This window comes from Rhinolophus sinicus, chromosome 17 (assembly GCF_057876585.1).
Source record: "Rhinolophus sinicus isolate RSI-liver-muscle chromosome 17, RSI-T2T, whole genome shotgun sequence".
NCBI lineage: Eukaryota > Metazoa > Chordata > Mammalia > Chiroptera > Rhinolophidae > Rhinolophus > Rhinolophus sinicus.
In genome coordinates this window covers 50373607-50395098 of record NC_142517.1, presented here as the reverse complement: position 1 = coordinate 50395098, position 21492 = coordinate 50373607, and the positions used below count along the sequence as shown (strand labels likewise).

General features: G+C 37.8%; 1 pseudogene across 1 annotated transcript in view; it reads right to left on the bottom strand.

Moving 5' to 3' along the window:
* LOC141568634 (kininogen-1-like) overlaps positions 1-21492 on the bottom strand; it is a 32869-nt pseudogene that overhangs the window by 8359 nt on the left and 3018 nt on the right. The window contains exons 2-7 of the transcript XR_016019643.1: positions 21171-21281; positions 19853-19937; positions 10266-10438; positions 9020-9127; positions 2783-2867; positions 1735-1907 (exon numbers count right to left, since the gene is read on the bottom strand). The product of XR_016019643.1 is annotated as a kininogen-1-like (transcript). The remainder of the gene's footprint in view (positions 1-1734; positions 1908-2782; positions 2868-9019; positions 9128-10265; positions 10439-19852; positions 19938-21170; positions 21282-21492) is intronic.

Below are 21492 nucleotides of genomic sequence, written 5' to 3'. Positions count from 1 at the left end.
TCAGTTCCCTTCATTTCACAGCATTCCCTATTGTTGTTCCCCTGGCACCCAGGGCATAAACAAACATACACACGTGCTACACTGTTGATCAGTTAATTTACAGAGAACTGTAAGTACTCAGAGGACTGGTCACATTTGAGAATGAGTGGTTCTCTCCTGACAGCAAACCTCTGACATGCGGTATATGGTGGAGTGCGGGACTATTCCTGCCTCATTAAGAATAAGGGAATTTCAGAAGAAAACAGAAATCTAAAGTGAGAAGAAGAGCTGACAAACACAAGAGTAGCATGGCTTGGTGTACCCTTCGAGTAAGCCTAATGTGGGTCACGTGCTAGTGAAATCAGGGAGAGAGGGTGGTAGCATCTGGGACAGAAATACATGCCTGACTAGGAGAGAGATCAAACTATCAGTTTTTGACTTATAATAACACCATTCATTTATGGTTTTTTTCCAGTAATAAAACTAATGCAAGACATTAGAAAATGAAAATAAACAGCCCATTGTGTCACTACCTAAAGACTCCACTGTGAATAGTCTGAGGCATTTGTTTCTTTTTAGTATTGCTTTCTATACTTTTTAATAACACAATTGACAACAGAATATATATTCAATTTCATCGCCATTTTTTTCGCTGCATATTTTAACACAGGGCATTTCCCACATCAAGAACTCCTCACAAAGATGCTTTAAAAATGCTGCTTAACGCACTCTTGGAATGATATGACAGTCACTTTCTCGTTACTTCTATATTATTGATTATTTTGACAGTTTACCATTTTTTTCTTTTGTAGTTAAAGTTGTAATATATATTATGTATATAAAGACTCTTTCTGTTTTAGATTTCTATAAATTCAATTACTGACCCCAAGTATGAACTGTTTTAAGTGAGATTTTTTTCATCTGATTGTAAAGATTATGTTGTTCTGCTGTAACAGTTTGGTTCTATTTTGATTGCTTTTCTTTAGCTTATATTTAGGGAGGCCCATTTTGAGCTTCTATAATAGGAATCTGTCCTTGAATACATTGGCCATAGGCTGTTGGTGGTGGAAGGCATTGGGCTCTTCTTATCCAGCCACTCATTTTACAAATGGGGCCACAAAGGCTGAGTGACTCTGAGTGACTGACCGCCCAGTGTCACCCAGCACGTGAGTGTCTGCTGCTGTGGTAGACTAGGTCCCCTGGTCCCCAGGCCAGGACACCCCTTATCTTCTATTGACAGGGCATGGAAGGAAAGATGAATTCCCAGAGGGTACATTTGTGGGTGGGAAGGACACCTCAGGCAGGGGAGAAATCACATGGAGGGGAGAGTGTGAAGAGAGTCTGGCCAGTGATATACTGACTGATGTGGCTGAGCCCAAGGCCCTAAGTGATGTTACAATGACAAATGAGTCTAGAAAGCAGAGAATAAATCCTGCTTTCCGTAGACCTAAACTTCACTAATTATATCAGAGTTGCTAGTATTTATATAACACTGTACAGAGTTTGAAAAGTGATTCACATACATTACCTTATTTGACCCTCATGCCAGTCCTTTACAAAAGGAAAACAAGAGAATGTTCTAAATGACTTGTCCAAGATCACACAATAAGCAAGCAGCGAGGTTGGGACTTGAAATTCAAATCCCTCGCACTAGGCATACTATTTCCCAGTCCAGAGTCAAGATCAGCAGCAAAATGAGTAAGTAATTTGCACATAGACTATAATATCACTATTTTTGTAGCATAATGTACAGACCTGTGATGTTGCTCTGTGCACAGTGTCAATCTTGAAGTAGAAATTTCCATTATTCTCTGCATTAAGCTTTGTGATAGAGTGTTTCAAAGGCTCCTCCAGCTCTGGGCTGTCAACAGGTATTTCTTTGGGGCAGCCACGGCAATTAATTATACGAGGTAGTACAAATTCCTCCCCTGAAAGAATCAGTTTGAAGTCAGCATGTGCACTGAAGGAGCAGTCGAGCCTCAGTACCTCTCCCCCACATGGTCCAGCATCCGTTTATAGAGGGCCACCGTGGCAGCCCAAGGCTCAGTAGTGAGAGGTTGGAGGTGGTCTGTCTGACCTCCACTTTACAGCCTCTCCTCTTCTCCTCTCCTCAGAACCAAGTATGTTTAAGGAAATCTTCAGTTGGAAGGTGATAGTTAATGACTCAATCAATATGCTGTACTTTCCCTAAATTTTTGCATTTTTGATGGAAAGTATGAAAAGTAATGTTTAACTTAAAGGAATAACTCTCTAGTGGAAAAATTTAAAGTCCTGTGATTCTGGTGAGCAGGAAGCTTCAGTAATGTTCTCATTATTGAATGTATGCAAATATCTTCCAAGTATGAGAAAAGCCACCTCTTGGTATAAGAACTACTTTACCATAAATTGTGCTATCTCCCTTCCTCCCATTCTAATATGCAGGAGAAAAATGCCTTTAACTGAAAGGATTTTATTCTGAGCGTTTAAAAATGAGATACAGCTTCCCCTACAACACCTCACTTAGGGACATCTTGTACACAACAAAGTCCTGCTGAACATGGACCTGGAGGCCAGCTTTGCCCAGAGTACTTTAAATTGTCCCTTTTGTCACCATATTCCCTCCTGGCCACTCAGAGCAGTTTCCACTGCGCCTGCTACAGAATAGCTGGACAGAAATGGGGCACAATGTTCTCAGCAAGGTCTGTTGGTCATATAGACTTTGTGGTAGATCCTGGCGCCCAAAGCACAATTCCTATGAAAAGACCTAGCCACTTGTCTGGGACCAACGAGCGCTGTTAGAGCAGGAACGTGTATTTTCCCTTACCTGGAAAAAGGTCACATTTCTGGGAGAAGGAAGCAATTTTGTTTTCAAGATCTATGTATGCCATATCTGTACATTCACCGGTATCCTAGTTTTTGAAAAGTATGGAAGTGCATAAATTAAAAACGTTTTTAAGAGCCTTTAAAGCAGACAAGTAGCAAAATTAAATATAGGATGTTGACTTTGCATAGAAAACAAAACCAAACATAATCCAATCGCAAAAGAGAATAAGATATAATTTGGTAACAGCATCAACAACAACCACAGACATATGTACACAAACACACAAAACATGAAATAAGATGACAAGAATACCTAGTATAGGAATAATAACCATATAAGGGAATGGGTCAAATTTTCTTTTAGAAAGGCAAACTTTCAGATTAAGTTAAAAACGAAATCAATGTATTATATTTTCAAGACCAATACCTTATAATAAAAAAGATTAAATATAATGGACAAGCAAAGCTATATGAGGCAAATATAAATAAAAAAGAAGATAAAGTATTAGTAGTAGTGGACAAAGTAAAATTCAAGGTAACAAACAACTCACAAAGGTACTAAAATAGATCATTTTAATCTTATGAATGACATAGTCTAGAAACATGGAAACAAAATACACAAAGCAGAAAATAAATATATGAATAGAAAAAGGTAAAAGAAATTGGGGGAAAATTTAATGTACAACTATAAATTAAAGACAGGCCAAATGGATAAAAAAATAAATAACGTCGTAGAAGACTTGAGTAACATAATAAAAATTTATTTAAATGTTTTTTATATGATACACACAATTTAAAATGATATTTTTATAAGTATGATGCAAATATGTTAAATTGCTTATACACTAGGTCACAAGAAAGGTTCAATAAACTGCAAATCGAAAGTAATTCAGGTCATATTATTTGACCTTAGCACCAAAAAGAACAACAATTACTAAAAATTAATAATATAAGTATAAATAAATAAACAAAAAGCTAAGTACTTAGACATCTAAGCACACTTGCCTAAATAGTTAGGGTCTTCCCTGGATAAGGAAAAATATAAAAAACGAAACAAGACAAATGAGAATTTTACATAATGTTGCCAGAGCAGCATATAGAATTTAACTCATGGCTTTATATACTTTTGTGATTTAAAAAGAGAGCTAAGAAACAAATGAAACAGACCCAAATCTAGGTGTTTATCCCAAGAAGTTAGAAAAAGAATATAAATAGTCTTCAGCAAAACAAAAAAAAGGAAACAATAAAGATATAGGCAAAACCAATTAATTAGAAAACAGAAAGCACTAGTATAAATACACAAATCCAAATAAATGATCATTATTAGGGGAAGGAAAAAAATTAAATGCACAAAAAGGCAACATACAAAAGACTACAGAGAAGTATATAAATATAAGAGAATATTATGAACAAGAGTATGCTAATTTCAACCCCAAAGAAGCAGATATTTTTCTGAAAAACTGTAAATAACAAATGCTGACGTAAAAACAAGAACGGAATTAGAATGGATCAATGACTGAAGAAACAGAGAGTGCTATCGTTACTCTCAACTTCCATTCCACTTCTCAGCTCCAAACAACTAGATGGTTTATAGATGAATAAATTTAAAAACTAAAGAACATATATTTCCATGCTATATAAACTATTCCTGAATATAGAAAATAGTGGCAAACAAACTAACTCAAAAATAGAAGACAGTGGCGGGAAAAGAGGAAGACCAACTATGAGCTGGATTAACTCCATAAAAGATGTCAGAGGCATGAGACTGCAGGTGCGCTCAGAAGGGCTGTTGAGGTCAGGACATTACGAGCATCGCTCATTCAGAGAGTCACCAAGAGTCAGAGGTAACTCAACGTCATGTAACACACACCCAACTCATTCTATGAAACTATAATCTGGATACCAAAACCTGAAAAAATAGAACGCACACACACACACACACACCCAGAAAACTGTTAAACTACTTTCACTTATAAATACAGATGTGGCATTCATAAACAAACCAGAAATAAAATCCAAATGCATATTTAAAGAATAGCATATTAAACAAATAGAGCTTCGTTTAAGAATCTAGAGATTACTATTAGGAAAGTTGTCAAAACAACATAACAGATTGAATTAGAAATATATAATATGATATTTCAGTATATATTCTAAAGCATTTGCTAAATGAAATTCTATCCCCAGTTTCTTATTTAAAAACAAAACAAAACAAAACAAACCTCTTTAAAAGAATAAATGTAAGGGTCCTTCTTTAACATGACAAGAATGTATCTTTGGAACCCATAGCAAATATACATAATAAATTCTAGAGGCTTTCTCAATAAAATCAGAAATAAAACATAAATGTGTGATCACTTAAAAAAAAAAAAAAAATATATATATATATATATATATATATATATATATATATATATATATATATATATGTATATGTATATCTGGAAGTTTGGGTAAATTCACTGAGACACTAAACAAAAAATAAGCACATCAGAAAAGAGATAAAAATGTTACTTGCATAAGATATTATTATATACCTAGAACAATCAAAAGAATCAATGGAAAGGCATTAGTGTTAATCAGAGAGTTCTGTAAACTTGCTGGATATCAGGTAAATGTTTCAAAATAGATACATTTATATATAACAATAGCTTTTTTTGCTAGATTATTATTATTTAATGACAATAGATTGATTTTTTTAAGTTCAATGTAATTAAGGTAATTCTAGCACCTGGAAATAATCAGTATTTAGTAATCAGTATTTTTTTTAATTTATTTTTTAAATTTATTGGAGTGACAATTGTTAGTAAAATTACATAGATTTCAGGTGTACAATTCTGTATTATATCATCTATAAATCCCATTCTGTGTTCACCACCCAGAGTCAGTTCTCCTTCCATCACCATATATTTGATCCCCCTTACCCTCATCTCCCACCCACCAAAGAGAATAAAATAAAAAGAAAACAAAGGATTTAATTTCTGATAGCAATAACCAAAACCAGAGAAACAAAAAAACCTCTCCAAGAAATGCAAAAAAAACCTACAATGAGATATCACCTCACCCCAGTCGGAATGGCTATCATCAACAAGACAAATAGTAAGAACTATTGGAGAGGCTGTGGAGAAAAAGGAACTCTCATACACTGTTGGTGGCAATGCAGACTGATGCAGCTGTTATGGAAGGCAGTGTGGAGGTTTCTTAAAAAATTACGAATAGAATTACTATCTGACCCAGCAATCCATCTCCTTGGTATCTACCCCAAAAATCTGAAAACATTTATACATAAAGACATGTGTGCTCCAATGTTCATTGCAGCTTTGTTTACGATGGCCAAAACATGGAAATAACCAAAATGTCCTTCGATAGGTGAATATGGATAAAGAAGTTGTGGTACATATACACAATGGAATACTATTCGGCAGTAAGAAAAGATGATATAGGAACATTTGTGACAACATGGATGGATCTTGAGAGTATACTGCTAAGCGAAATAAGTCAGACAGAAAAAGCAGAGAACCATATGATTTCACTGATGTGAGGTATATAAACCAAAAACAACAAAAGAACAAGACAAACAAATGAGAAACAAAAACTCATAGACAAAGACAATAGTTTAGTGGTTACCAGAGGGTAAGTGGGGTGGGGGTGGGTGGGAGGTGAGGGTAAAGGGGATCAAATATACGGTGATGGAAGGAGAACTCACTATGGGTGGTGAACACTCAATGAGATTTATAGATGATGTAATACAGAATTGCACACCCGAAATCTATGTAATTTTACTAACAATTGTCACTCCAATAAATTTTTAAAAAAGCAAAAAAACCTCTCCAAACATAGAAATCACTCTGGTGAGCAATGATCCAGATGTATATAAATAAAAGCACATAATGTCAGACATTTAAAATAAAACGACTAAATAGAGATATAAAGCATGTTCTTGACTGAAAAGACTAAATGTAGTACATACACCAATTCTCCTCAAATTAATTTAGAAATGTAATGCAATTCTAATCTATGTGACAATGTAAGTTTTTCTTACAAACTTATTCTAAGGTTGGTTTTGAAAATTTAACACCAGAATAATAAATCACAAATTTAAATTTACTATGAAGCAATAGTTGTTAAAACATGTTAGTATAAATGTGAAAAACAGATTTTTCAAAAGAAACTAGTATGGGATAAAGATCACAAATTCATGTAGAAGGGAAAATGTTGAAATATCTGGCTATTCTTTTGAAAAAAATCAGTTTAGATATTGATTTTTTTATCACAAGATTCAACTTTAATGTATCACAAGATACATTAAAGTTGATTCCAGATAGGTTCGAAAGCAATATTTAAAAATAGTGACCATAGACTAAGAAAAAAAAAAGGTGACTGCTCAGACAATGACAGACGAATTCAAAAGGAAAATATGGGTAGATTTGGTCACCGACAAACAAAAACTATTTGTAAGTCAGAAATACCACCATGAAAACTAAAAAGTAAACAGCTGAGAAAATATGACAAATCACTAATGCCTTTAATACACAAATACTGTTTTCCAAATCATTAAGATTTATCCCAAAGAGAAATGTGCAAAGTGTATAGAAGACAATTCTTAAATTCAACCCATAAATTTCTAACAAATATATGAAAATATAGTGGTTAAATAAATACACATTAACTGCATTGTTGATTGAGAAAAAAAAAACTAAAAATGCTTTTGTCTATGAAAGTAGCTACGTTTGAAAAAAATAATCCTGAATTATTTCAAGGGTATACATTGCTGATGCCCATCAACCACGTACAAAAGTTTCAATTTTTCCACATCCTCCCCAATACTAGTTATTTTCCAATTTTTTAGAATTATAGCTATGCTCTAGGTATGAGGTGGCATCTTATTGTGGTTTGTATTTACATTCTCCGGATAGCTATTATAAATATGTAGAACATCTTTCCATGTGCTTGTTGGCCATTGGCATGTCTTCTTTGGAGAAATGTTTAAGTCTTTTGCCCATTTTAAGAGTGGATTGATTGCCTTTTTGTTGTTGCACTGTAGGGGTTTTTATATATTCTGCATATTAAAAACTTATCAGATATATAATTTGCAAATATTTTCTCCCATTCTGTGGGTTGTCCTTACACTCTATTAATAGTGTTCTTTTTACCTTTTTCCCCCAATTATGAAATAAATGCGTGCTTGATTGGAAACATTGGGAAGTATTGAAGAGTTCCAAAAGGTATAAGGAATCAGAAAGAGCACCCATAGTCCCAACTGAAAGTTAACTATATTTTGGCACATTTGTTTTCCATCAATTTTAATGTTTACATTTACTTTATATATTTGAATACATTTCTACATATAGTTTTGTATCCTCCTTTTTCTGTTTTTTACTTAGCCTACTATAATCATTTTACTAAGTCACTAAAAACTCTGTAAATGTAATTTATTGGCTGCACATATTTTACTGTATGGAGCTACTGTAATGTACTTAACCATTCTTGAAGGTTGAAAATATAAGTTATTTCCACTGTTTTTCTATTAATAATAACCTGAAATTAGCATATCACTCTCTGGATTTCTCATTTTCTTCACATAGAATTTTAGAAGCAGAATTACTAGATACAGGGCTCATAGCAATCCCTTGCTTGAAGCGCAGGCTTCTGCTAAAATGCAAAACATCCCTGGGAAGCTCACTGTGCCTTACTCATCTGAACCCACACTAACCACCGCCACCATGAGATGCTGTTTTTAACATAATTTTGGTTCTGATAACAAGATGTCATCCTAGAAAGTGTCACGTAGGGATAGAGGCTCAGGATGTGTTTACTAAAGATAAAGGTAGGGGAGGGAAGGTGAAAAAACAAGCGGAGACAAGTTGGAAGTGAAGGATTGTCCTGGGCAGCGCTCAAGAGCAGCAGGAGTACGTGGAGCCCACGAGGAAGAAAGGGAGACAGGAAAGTGTGAAGACATGAAAACACAGACTTGACCATGGCACCATTTTGTATAACTAGTTCCTGGTTATATCCATAAATGCTTATTGCTAGATGTACAGATTGTTTCACCACGTAGGTGAGGCAGCTTGACCAGTGACGTGAGCTTCGAAGTTCCCAAGTGAATGTGACTGTGCATTGGTGAATGCCATCTGAAATTTTAGTGACCGATTCTTCCTACATCGCTGAGAGTTCCCACGCCTGTAAATACTGCACACAAAATCCTACGATCTGCATAATTCCACTTTTGTCTACTTACACCATTGAGAAGAGACTTGCAGTCTGGAGTTAAGAACAGAAATTGCTCCTTGGAACAATTAGTTTGCGCAATTGTATAAGTAACTTCATAGTTCGATCCCTCCACCACCTGAAACAATTTTGAATTGAATATTTAAAGGGCAGCTTAAACAGTCTTCACAGTGTTATGAAGACCTTAGTATACTGTCTGGGATATCATAAGTGCTCAAAAATGTAGACTACTATCACTAGGCAAAAGTCACGACTGAGTAAATATTAAGCACTTTATGATTCTCACACCACTCAACACACACACACACACACACACACACACACACACACACACACACACACACACCTACACATCTGAAAATGAACAGTAATGTATAGATGGAGTTACTCTATTTCCTTAAGTAAGACCTAGCAATATTTGTTCTGCCAGGAGCATGAAAAAATGTTCTATTGAATTTTGTGAAATATGAATGATATTCTTCTAAATGGTTAAAGACAACTTTGGAGCTAGAGTGACCTTTAATGGTAGGTTCTCAAGTCCCCAGACTGTCAGGTAATAAGACTTCTCCACTTTATCCTGGACTAGTCTCATCCTGATTGCTGGATTTAGACGTAACGGAGTAGAATATACATCTTGTATGAAGGCAAGTTGGAAGGTTTCTTAAAAGTTGGGAATGTTATTGACCAAGCCACTAATATTTAGAGACTGAACTACAAGGGACCCAATCAACTGTCAGTAAAGACTTAATGAATGGAAGCAAAGAAAAGACCAGATTTACGAGTATTTACGTTTTTTAAATGATGATATGGAAACTATGATTTAGAGGGTACTCAGAAAGCTATGCCCACCTTTTTAGGTATAACTTAATATTTTGAGCCATGTTTGACTCATGATAGCTGGTGATGCTCTAGTTTTCTTAAAACTTTACAGCCAGAATGTGTCTTTCATTTCACCACCTCTAGGAAGAACATGTAATACCGACTACCCATTCATTAAAACCAATCTCAAATGAACGGGTCTGATTAGCCACCCGTTTCCCCTTTCCATAGTGCAGTTCCAAATCACTGCAACCAAAGAGAAAGCTCTTTGCCTCCTGTGCTGGTCAGATGAGAACATAAAAGAACTGCCTCATCACCAGTCGTGGAATCATATAATTTCCTTCAGCCAATGGTTTATTTTAGATAGTGAGGCCCTAAATATAACGATCCAACAAATTTTAACAATAGTGTGTGAAATGAAAAATTAAAGAACAAACCTGACTCTGGGCCCTTTTTACTTCTTTAAGAGAAAAGAGGTGGGAACGATTAGTGTTGTTGTTAAAATGTTCGATGGCATGTCTCAGAACGCGTTCCACGGTTGGGTTGGCAGTTGATATGGGTTGCATGCAGCCACGGCATTTATACTCAGGTGTCACCACGCGTCCCTCAGCTTGACAAAGAAAGAATAGGCAAAAAGGGCAGAGTTAATGAGCAAAACCCACATTCAGATACATTGCCCTAAATAAGTAAGCTAATTTCAAAGGCCCTGGTAAACAAACCTTCCAGTAAATCCCAGAAGGCATTAGGAAAAGAGAACACAGAACTGCATTTCTGTCAGAGGAAAAAAAAGAAAAAAACCCTATCATTCACCTCGCAACATCTTACATGAATACTATTGTTCATAATTATTTTAAATTTGTTTAAAAGTCATTTTAAATTATAGAAACCATACATAATTTATTATGTATTATAATAATAAATATCTCTTATGAAAAAGTAAAACATTATACATATACTACTATCTATTTTGTATTGTTAAGTAAAGCTATTTGAAGCCTGGTAAAAGATGTTTTATTATCAATTCAATCCAACAAACACCTATTTTGCACCTGCTGAGATATGCCAGGCACTGAGTAGACTACGTAGATATGTGAATTTGTCAGTAATGGTCACTGCCATGAAGGAGTTGGGCAGTTGAGGGAGAGGTGAAACTGTAGCTGGATCACGTCAATATAATCCTGTAAGAGCACAGAAAGGCAGGAGCCTGCAGTGAGCTCAGGACTTCTCTAAGAAGAGGCCTGAGACAGGAAGGGGGAAGGTCAGTCCAGGTCAAGCAGACAACAGAGGAATGAGGCCTGAGAAACAGAACCCATGGTCCCAAGACAGCAGGATGAGTCCGGGCGGGGGTGTGAGATGTTATGTATACACATGTTACCAGGGCTTGACTCCGGAGGCTGGGAGGGGTGATTGCAGTCTGAACAGTGGCTATAGAGTCTTGTTATTGATCTGGGATGCTCTCTGCAGGCCGGGGGTTACTAACCGTATTACAAGGGTCATGGGCTCCTTGGTGAACCTGACGAAAGCTATGGTGCCCTCCCCAGGAAAATGCTCATACTCACAATGTTCTCCACATAATTTCAGGGTCTCCATAGACGCCCTGAAGTAAATTAAGAATGGTCCGCTGTAAGAATGAGGAGCCACTGACTTGGTTTTACTAAAACAATGTAAAATATTAAAACAGCTTTGAGTTTGTATTAACTTATCAAGTAATGTTTACAGCACATAGCCCTGACCTGCTGGTCAGTAGAAGCCCACGCCAAAGTCCTGAAGGATTCCTAGGCCCCTTCCCAAAGGGACTCTCGCTTCCCAAATGTGCAAGATCCAAACAGAATCAGGAGACCAAAAATATTCTACCACACTTTCTCTCAGTTGTTAGCAGGTCAACACAACACCCCTAGCAGCTGTTTATTGGCTTTCACTCCATAAGTACATGTGTCAGGAAAACAATTTACTGGATGAATATTCATGGCTCCCCACCAACCCGCTCCTTAATGAAGTTATGCTGTATCAGTGCAGTGGGCAAAGTTAAAAACCTGGAGGGGAATTACATGGGGAAGGTGAGAAAATTACTTAATTAACAACAAAATAGATGAACCCAGAACATGAAAGGGGAGATGGAGAAAAGTCCAAAGGCTGGTTTGCCTGACTTCAAGGGCAGCTCTGACAGGGGTTAAACAAGAGATGGAGCAGCAGCGTTTTGAGGGTGAGAGGAGTTGGGGAATATGTAAATTCAGTCTTTCTGAGTGACAGGATGATTTTCCACCTTGCCCCAACAATTCTAGAGAGATTTTTTTTTTAATTAAAATAAAGATTTTAAATTTTGAATTCTGGCCAAAATTGTTTCAGATGAAGGAATGCGGAACTAGTACTTAGTAATTTCTGAAGGTGTGGCAAAGAGCTTTTCTCTCATAGTATATATTCTGTGTTCTGGATAATGGGAAAATTTGCTTATGAGATAGAGGTCTTAAACCGAATAATTAAAAGCCATTCCAAAAAAATTTAACTACTTGTAATTTCTTTTGTGTTTTGAACTGTTTTTTGTGTTTTTTTTTTTGTTTTTTTTTTTAAATTAAATTTATTGGGGTGACAATTGTTAGTAAAATTACATAGATTTCAGGTATACAATTCTGTATTACATCATCTATAAATCCCATTGTGTGTTCATCACCCAGAGTCAGTTCTCCTTCCATCACCATATATTCGATCCCCCTTACCCTCATCTCCCACCCCCCACCCCCCGCCCCCATTACCCTCTGGCAACCACTAAACTATTGTCTGTGTCTATGAGTTTCTGTTTCTCATTTGTTTGTCTTGTTCTTTTGTTGTTTTTGGTTTATATACCACATATCAGTGAAATCACATGGTTCTCTGCTTTTTCTGTCTGACTTGTTTCGCTCAGCATTACTCTCTCAAGATCCATCCATGTTGTCACAAATGTTCCTATATCATCTTTTCTTACCGCCGAATAGTATTCCATTGTGTATATATACCACAACTTCTTTATCCATTCATCTATCGAAGGACATTTTGGTTGTTTCCATGTCTTGGCCACCGTAAACAAAGCTGCAATGAACATTGGAGCACACGTGTCTTTATCTCTAAATGTTTTCAGATTTTTTGGGTAGATACCCAGAAGAGGGATTGCTGGGTCATATGGCAATTCTATTCGTAATTCTTTGAGAAACCTCCACACTGCCTTCCATAACGGCTGCACCAGTCTGCATTCCCACCAACAGTGTATGAGGGTTCCTTTTTCTCCACAGCCTCTCCAACATTTGTTATTATTTGTCTTGTTGATGATAGCCATTCTGACTGGGGTGAGGTGATATCTCATTGTGGTTTTGATTTGCATTTCTCTGATGATTAGTGATGTTGAGCATTTTTTCATATGTCTATTTGCCATTTGTATGTCCTCCTTGGAGAAATGTCTCTTCAGGTCCTCTGTCCATTTTTCAATTGGGTTGTTTGTTTTTTTGTTGTTGAGTTGCATGAGTTCCTTGTATATTCTGGATACTAGCCCCTTATCGGAGGCACTGTTTGCAAAAATCTTCTCCCATTCAGTTGGTGGCCTCTTTATTTTGTCAATGGTTTCTTTTGCTGTGCAGAAGCTTTTAAGTTTCATATAGTCCCATTTGTTTATTTTAGCTTTTACTTCCATTGCCTTTGGAGTCAAGTTCATAAAATGCTCTTTGAACCCAAGGTCCATAAGTTTAGTACCTATGTTTTCTTCTATGCAGTTTATTGTGTCAGGTCTTATGCTTAAGTCTTTGATCCATTTTGAATTAACTTTGGTACATGGTGACAAATAGCAGTCCAGTTTCATTCTTTTGCACGTGGCTATCCAATTCTCCCAGCACCATTTATTGAAGAGGCTGTCTTTGCTCCATTGTATGTTTTTAGCTTCTTTGTCAAAAATTATCTGTCCATATTTATGTGGTTTTATTTTTGGGTTCTCAATTCTATTCCATTGGTCTATGTGTCTGTTTTTCTGCCAATACCATGCTGTTTTGATTATTGTAGCCCTGTAGTACAAGCCAAAGTCAGGAAGTGTGATACCTCCATTATTGTTCTTTTTCCTTAAGATTGCTTTGGCTATTCGGGGTCTTTTGTGGTTCCAAACAAATCTGATGATTTTTTGTTCTATTTCTTTAAAATATGCCATTGGGATTTTGATGGGGATTGCATTGAATCTGTATATTGCTTTGGGTAATATGGCCATTTTAACTATGTTGATTCTTCCAATCCATGAGCACGGAATGTCTTTCCATTTCTTTGTGTCTTCTTCAATTTCTTTCAAAAATGTCTTATAGTTTTCAGCATATAGGTCTTTCACATCCTTGGTTAAGTTTATTCCTAGGTATTTTATTCTTTTTGCTGCAATTGCAAAAGGAATTGTTTTTTGTATTTCTTTTTCTGAGATTTCATTGTTAGTATATAGGAAGGCAATGGACTTTTGTGCGTTGATTTTGTAGCCGGCAACTTTACTGTATTCGTTGATTGTTTCTAATAGCTTTTTGGTAGAGTCTTTAGGGTTTTCTATATATAGCATCATGTCATCTGCAAAGAGTGATAATTTAACTTCTTCATTCCCAATTTGGATGCCTTTTATTTCTTTCTCTTGCCTGATTGCTCTGGCAAGGACTTCCAACACTATGTTGAAAAGAAGAGGTGATAGGGGACATCCCTGTCGTGTTCCTGAACGTAGAGCAAAGGGCTTCAGTTTTTCTCCATTAATTATGAGATTAGCAGAGGGCTTCTCATATATGGCCTTTATTATGTTAAGGTATTTTCCTTCTATACCCATTTTATTAAGTGTTTTAATCATAAATGGATGTTGTATCTTGTCAAATGCTTTTTCTGCATCAATCGATATAATCATATGATTTTTGTCCTTTATTTTGTTTATGTGATGTATCACATTGATGGATTTGCGTATGTTGAACCATCCTTGTGCCCCGGGGATGAACCCCACTTGGTCGTGATGAATAATCTTTTTAATGCATTGTTGTATTCGATTTGCTAGAATTTTATTTAGGATTTTTGCATCGGTATTCATCAGAGATATTGGTCTGTAGTTTTCTTTTTTTGTGTGATCCTTACCAGGTTTTGGTATCAGGGTAATGTTGGCCTCATAGAATGAGTTAGGGAGTACTGTCTCTTCTTCAATTTTTTGGAAGAGTTTGTGCAGAATTGGTATTAGATCCTCTTTGAAGGTTTGGTAGAATTCACTAGTGAAGCCATCTGGTCCCGGACTTTTGCTTTTGGGAAGGTTTTGGATGACTGATTCAATTTCGTTACTGGTGATCGGTCTGTTTAGATTTTCCAGTTCTTCATGGTTCAGCCTTGGAAGGCTATATGTTTCTAAGAACTTGTCCATTTCTTCTAGGTTGTTGAATTTGGTGGCATATAGTCCTTCATAGTATTCTTGGATGATCCTTTGTATTTCTGTGGTGTCCGTGATAACTTCCCCTTTTACGTTTCTGATTTTGTTAATCAGTGTCTTCTCTCTTTTTATCTTAGTAAGTCTAGCCAAGGGATGGTCAATTTTGTTAATCTTTTCAAAGAACCAGCTCTTTGTCATATTAATTTTTTCTATTGTCTTTTTGTTCTCTATTTCATTTAGTTCTGCTCTAATTTTTGTTATTTCCTTTCTTCTGCTGACCTTGGGTTTTACTTGTTCTTCTTTTTCTAGTTCTTTAAGGTGTAACATGAGGTTATTTATTTGGGAGTTTTCTTGTTTCTTGAGATAGGCCTGTAATGAGATAAATTTCCCTCTTAAAACTGCTTTCGCTGCATCCCAAAAATTTTGGTAGGATGTATTTTCATTGTCATTTCTTTCTATGTATCTTTTGATCTCTCCTCTAATTTCTTCTTTGACCCAGTCCTTCTTTAAAAGTATGTTGTTTAGTCTCCCTGTATTTGTGTTTTTTCCCACTTTCTTTTTATAGTTGATATCCAATTTCAAAGCCTTGTGATCAGAGAATAAGCATGGTATGATTTCAATCTTCTTAAATTTGTTGAGACTGATTTTATGTCCCAATATATGGTCTATCCTTGAGAATGTTCCATGTACACTAGAAAAGAATGTATAGTCTGATGTTTTAGGATGAAGTGCTCTATAAATGTCAATTATGTCCATTTCATCTAATGTGTCATTTAGGGCTACTATTTCGTTATTTATTTTCTGTTTGGATGATCTATCCATAGCTGTCAATGATGTATTTAAGTCCCCTAGTATAATTGTGTTTTGGTCAATTTCTCCCTTTAGTTCTGTTAGTAGTTGCTTGGTGTATTTCAGTGCTCCCTGATTGGGGGCATAAATATTGATGACTGTTATGTCTTCTTGTTGTACAGTCCCCTTCACCATTATGAAATGTCCATCTTTGTCTCTTGTTATCTTTTTCACCTTGAAGTCTGTTTCATCTGATATCATTATGGCTACACCTGATTTTCTCTGGGTACCATTTGCTTGGAGTGTCAATTTCCACCCTTTCACTTTGAGTCTATGCTTGTCCTTGTAGCTGAGATGTGTCTCTTGGAGACAGCATATGGCTGGGTTTAGTTTTTTGATCCAATCTGCTACTCTGTGCCTTTTTATTGGTGAGTTCAGTCCATTTACATTTAGGGTGATTATTGATATGTGAGGATTTCCTGTCATCCTATCCTTAGTTTTCTGGTAAGGTTGTGTCTCCATTGTTTCTTTGCCTTTTTGTTGTTGTCTATTATTTCTGTGTGGTGGTATTCTATGATGTTTCCCTCTGTTTCTTTTTTTATTTCAGTATATATTTCAATTCTGGATTTATTTTGAGTGGTTACCCTTAAGTTTATGTAAAAGAAAGTTTGATATTTAGAGTATTCCATTTTCTTCAGCACGCTTACTTTCTCCATTCCCATATTCCGGTTCAGGCCTTTACTCTCCCCCTTTTTGAGTTTTGGTTGCCACAAGTTGTCCCTGTTGATGGTGGTCGAATAGCCTCCTTTAGTATTTCTTGTAGTGCAGGTCGTGTATTAGAAAATTCCCTCAGCTTCTGTATGTCTGGAAAGGTCTTTATTCCTCCTTCATATCTAAAGGATATCTTTGCTGGATATATTATTCTTGGCTCATGGTTTCTCTCTTTCAATAGTTTGAATATTTGGTTCCACTCCCTCCTGGCTTGTAGAGTTTCTGCTGAAAAATCTGATGATAATCTAATGGGCTTTCCTTTGTAAGTTACCGTCTTCTTTTCCCTGGCTGCCTTGAGGATTCTTTCTTTGTCGTTGATTTTAGACAGCTTCAATACAATGTGCCTTGGAGAAGGTCTGTTGGGATTGAGGTAACTAGGTGTTCTGTTTGCTTCTTGGATTCGAGGGTCCAGTTCTGTCCACAAGTTTGGGAAGTTCTCATCGACAATTTGTTTGAATATATTCTCTGTTCCCTTCTCTCTTTCTTCTCCTTCTGGTATGCCCATTATTCTTATATTGCTCTTTCTGATGGAGTCAGAAAGTTCTTGTAGAGTTCTTTCATTTCTTTTAAGTCTCAAGTCTCTTTCTTCTTCTCTCTGTGTCATTTCCAGGTTTCTATCTTCGATGTCACTGATTCTTTGCTCCATCTGGTCAACTCTACTACCTAAGCTGGTTATTTCATTCTTAATTTCTTCTATTGAGTTCTTAATCTCCAGAAATTCTATTTGGTTCCTTTTTAAGATTTCAATCTCTTTCGTAAAATGCTCATGCTGTTCTTTGATTGAGTTTCTGAGTTCCTTTAACTGCCTATCTGTGTTTTCTTGTATCTCGTTGAGTTTTTTCAGAACTGCAATCTTGAATTCTCTGTCATTTAAGTCACATATTTCTGTATCTTTAAGTGCCTTCTCTGGAGATTTTTCACTTTCTTTCTGAGCTATCTTGTTGCCTTGGTTATTCATGGTGATTACTGGTTTACTATTTCTCTTCCTAGACATCTACAGGAGTGACTTCTGCAACAGGTTGATAGAAAGCGGTCTTTCTTTTGTTTGCCAGTACTTGTTGGTAGAATGTTTTATTATTTCTCCAACTGCAACTTATTTTTCTTCTCCCACACAGTAATGCTATGTTTTCTCTGCACTATTCCAACTTCTCACGCAAAGGGGGGATTCCCTGGGAGACGGGCTTCTCCTCTGTTAATAGTTCGTCTAGGTCACAGGGCGCAGTGTCCCGGTGGGTATGCGGAGAGCTTTTGATGTTGGAAAGCTCTTCCAGCTGCTGATTCAGAGCCCGTATATTTCAGCAGTTCTGTTTACTCCTGCAGGGATCCGCCCAGATAGGTGGGGTCAGGGGCGGGGTGAGTTGTGAGAGGTGGCCCAGAGCAATGGCGGCGACCACCACCACAGCCGGTCCTGCTTCCACTGGTCTCTCCCCTTTGCTGGAACTAGTTGGGCTGTGAATTTGTGTTTGCGGTCCACAGATCTCAAAACAGCAAATTTTCTGTTGTTTTGATCTGACACTGCTACTGTTTCGCTTCTAGCACCGGGCAGGTGGGGGCAGGGCGAGCTCTGGGAGGGGAGGGAGGGGGCGGCTAGTCTCTGTGCCTAAGGCTCCATTCTCTGCTCGGCAGTGCGGGCTTAAACCACCGTTTTCAGCCTTTTTCCCTCAGTCTTTTCTCCGAGGTCTCTGCCGTGAGCGTTGGGTTCAGCCGTGTTATATGCTGTCCCCTCAGCCCTGTGGAGCCCTGGCGGAGCCCTAGCAGTCCGAGTTCTTCCCTCTCCCGCAGCTGCGGTAGTTCCGGGAAGCAGCGAGCTCGGCGCACTGAGCTGGGTCTGCGTCCTGCGCCCGCGTGGCTCCGTCTCCGCGCACTTCTCCCTTTCCTCCTCCTCCCTCCACTCGCGCGAATCTCCCACCTGTAGGTGATTTCAGTCGGTAGTGAGCCTCTTCATGTTGCCTGTCTGCTGTGCAGGGAGTCCTTTGTGGAGTTTTTGTTGTTCGATTCTTTGTAAATTCCGGGGGAGCTTTACAGAGGCTCACCTCACGCCGCCATTTTTCCGGAAGTTTCCTGTTTTTTGTTTTTTAATGCAACTTCTTGTAAGAGCTGAAACCCAAGGGATAAGGTTTCTGTGCTTTCACATAGATGAGTAAGGCCAGGACAGAACAACTGCCATTCTGGTGAGGTTGAAGAATGTGGCTGAAGACGTTGTCCTGGAGCCTCATGTACTGAAACCCTATCTTGCAGAAGGCCAGTTCTGGGGTGACTTTTGTGACTGACATCACCTAGATGTGCCCATTCTTCAATATGAGGGGCAGATGGACGCTCTGCCAAAGGAATGAAGGAGCTAATGATAGTGGTTATATCTATTCATAAGTTGTTCCATACTTACAGGGTCTACTATACCAACTCTGCTACTTACTAGCTGTGGGATCTTGGGCAAGATACTTATTAACAGCTGTGGGCCTCAATTTCCTCATTTGTAAAATGGGGCTATTAATACTTTCCTGATAAAATTGTTGTGAAGTTAAATATGTTAATACATGTAAAGTGATTAGGACTGTGGCTGGCAATAAGTGCTCAATAAATGCCAGCTGTTATTACTTTTATCCCGATTATCAGTAATACATTATTATGGTCTACCTTTAGGCATGTCATCCAGTTTCAGTCTACAACAACCCTGTCCAGAGGGAATTACTATGATCCTCTTTATAGATAAAGAAAAGGGAAGCCAAAAAGGTAACGAGTTTTTGAAAGATTCCACGCCAGGTCTGACCTCAAAGCCTGTGCTTTTCTCCTCCGAGGATGCTGCCTACAATTGAAGGCAGGGTTCACATCTTCTCATCCTTTCGCAGGGCCCTTGCACACACACCTGCTACAGTGCTGCTCTCGGGAAGAGCCGGGATGATTGGCAGGAGCCTGGCCCCAACCTCAGGACTCTGCCACTCCAGCCCCCAACCCCCCACCAAGGCTGAGAATGGCATCTCTACAACTGTCCTCTGAAGGCAGTGTTTCCTAGGTTGTGCTCCTGGTCCCCACACAGAAATAGTTCCTTTTCCCCAGAGGAGCACTACTGGATATATCTGTTACCTGGAGTAATCAGGCACATTTGGGTAGCCACAGAGAATTTCGTCTTCCCGCTCTTCGTCACGGTTGCTGTGCATTTTCCTGTGGCCTAAAAAATCAAACAAACAAACAAACAAACCATTTATCTTAATCTTTCAAATGGGAAGTACACCTAGGACTGTTGTGAAATATGGCTTTCCTTTCTTTATACACTTGCCAAGATATTTTCTAATAGAGCTTTGATATATAAGGATGAATGTGTTTATGACCAAATTATTATTATTTACAAGCCACTGATATTCAGGAGACATCAGAGGAGAAGCAGTATAAATGACGAGGTTTTAAAGTATGAGATTTTTGTCTCGAGTCCTGGAGATACGTCTTTTTCACCAACATGGACACAAGCCCTAAAACCAGCTTGCTGTAAACTCTCCTCTTGCCTTACCTTCCAATGTGAGTGTTCAAACTGCACACAGAATGTCAGTGTTTTCACATTAAAGAGGTGAATCCACGTATTGTGGAAAGCGTGGCTTGCTTCCTGGAAGATACCTTCTGCAGGCTCCCTTAATTAAGGCCAAACAACCAGCTGTGGTGTGGCACGCGTATGTGAGGCATTTGGTTAAGACAGCTGTTGTTCTTCAAACAAGGGTCTTGGTATAATGCATCTCCCTCTGTCTTCCAACAACTAGCTGAGGTCAATTTTATCTCCCTTTTACGAGGGAGTGCACTGGTTTTGAGTGGTCAGCCAGTTGGAGGCAGAGCAGGATTCGTACTCAGGCCTGTGCAATGGAAACACCCACTGTCTCCCCTCACCAGCCCTGATCGTGGCCCAAATATATATATATTTTTTAATTAAATTTATTGAGGTGACAATTGTTAGTAAAATTACATAGATTTCAGGTGTACAATTCTGTATTACATCATCTATGAATCCCATTGTGTGTTCATCACCCAGAGTCAGTTCTCCTTCCATCACCATATATTCGATCCCCCTTACCCTCATCTCCCACCCCCCACTCCCCACCCCCCTTACCCTCTGTCAACCACGTGGCCCAAATATTGATTTGTTGTCTCTCTGGGGCCTGACCCACACGTCCCAATTTGTCATTAGAGCCCTCTTCTCAGGGGAGGACTTTATTCATATTTAACGTCTGCCCTCTCCATGCCTTTTCTGTCTATGCAAGAACACAGACATAAGCATTTGACTGTTCTGTACATTTAAGGGCTTATATGCATCTCTCACAAACAGGCTCAACAATAATAATCATCTCCAGCACTAGTGAAAAAGAATCTGGCAGGCTCGAGAAGAAAACTAGAGGCGTGGGAAATTCAACACACTTACAGCTTTCTCCGCATCTTTGTAGTCACAGTCCTGCCAGGTTTTGCCACTTTTTACAGGACAGTCTCCCTCCTTGATTTGGTACTTGACAACATAAAATACGTCATGGTTCTCCTGAAAAACAAATGAAGAGGGACCAAAGATACGTAGTAAGTCACCCAACTGACTCAGCAGCAAACCATTTGAGTGACACACAGTGATGAATGTTTTATCTTGATTTAATTCAAAAAAAGCAAAACATATATTAAAAGCACTGAAAGTTGTAAACACTTGTAAGAATGTCCATAACATATTTATAAATATATATATATATATATATATATAT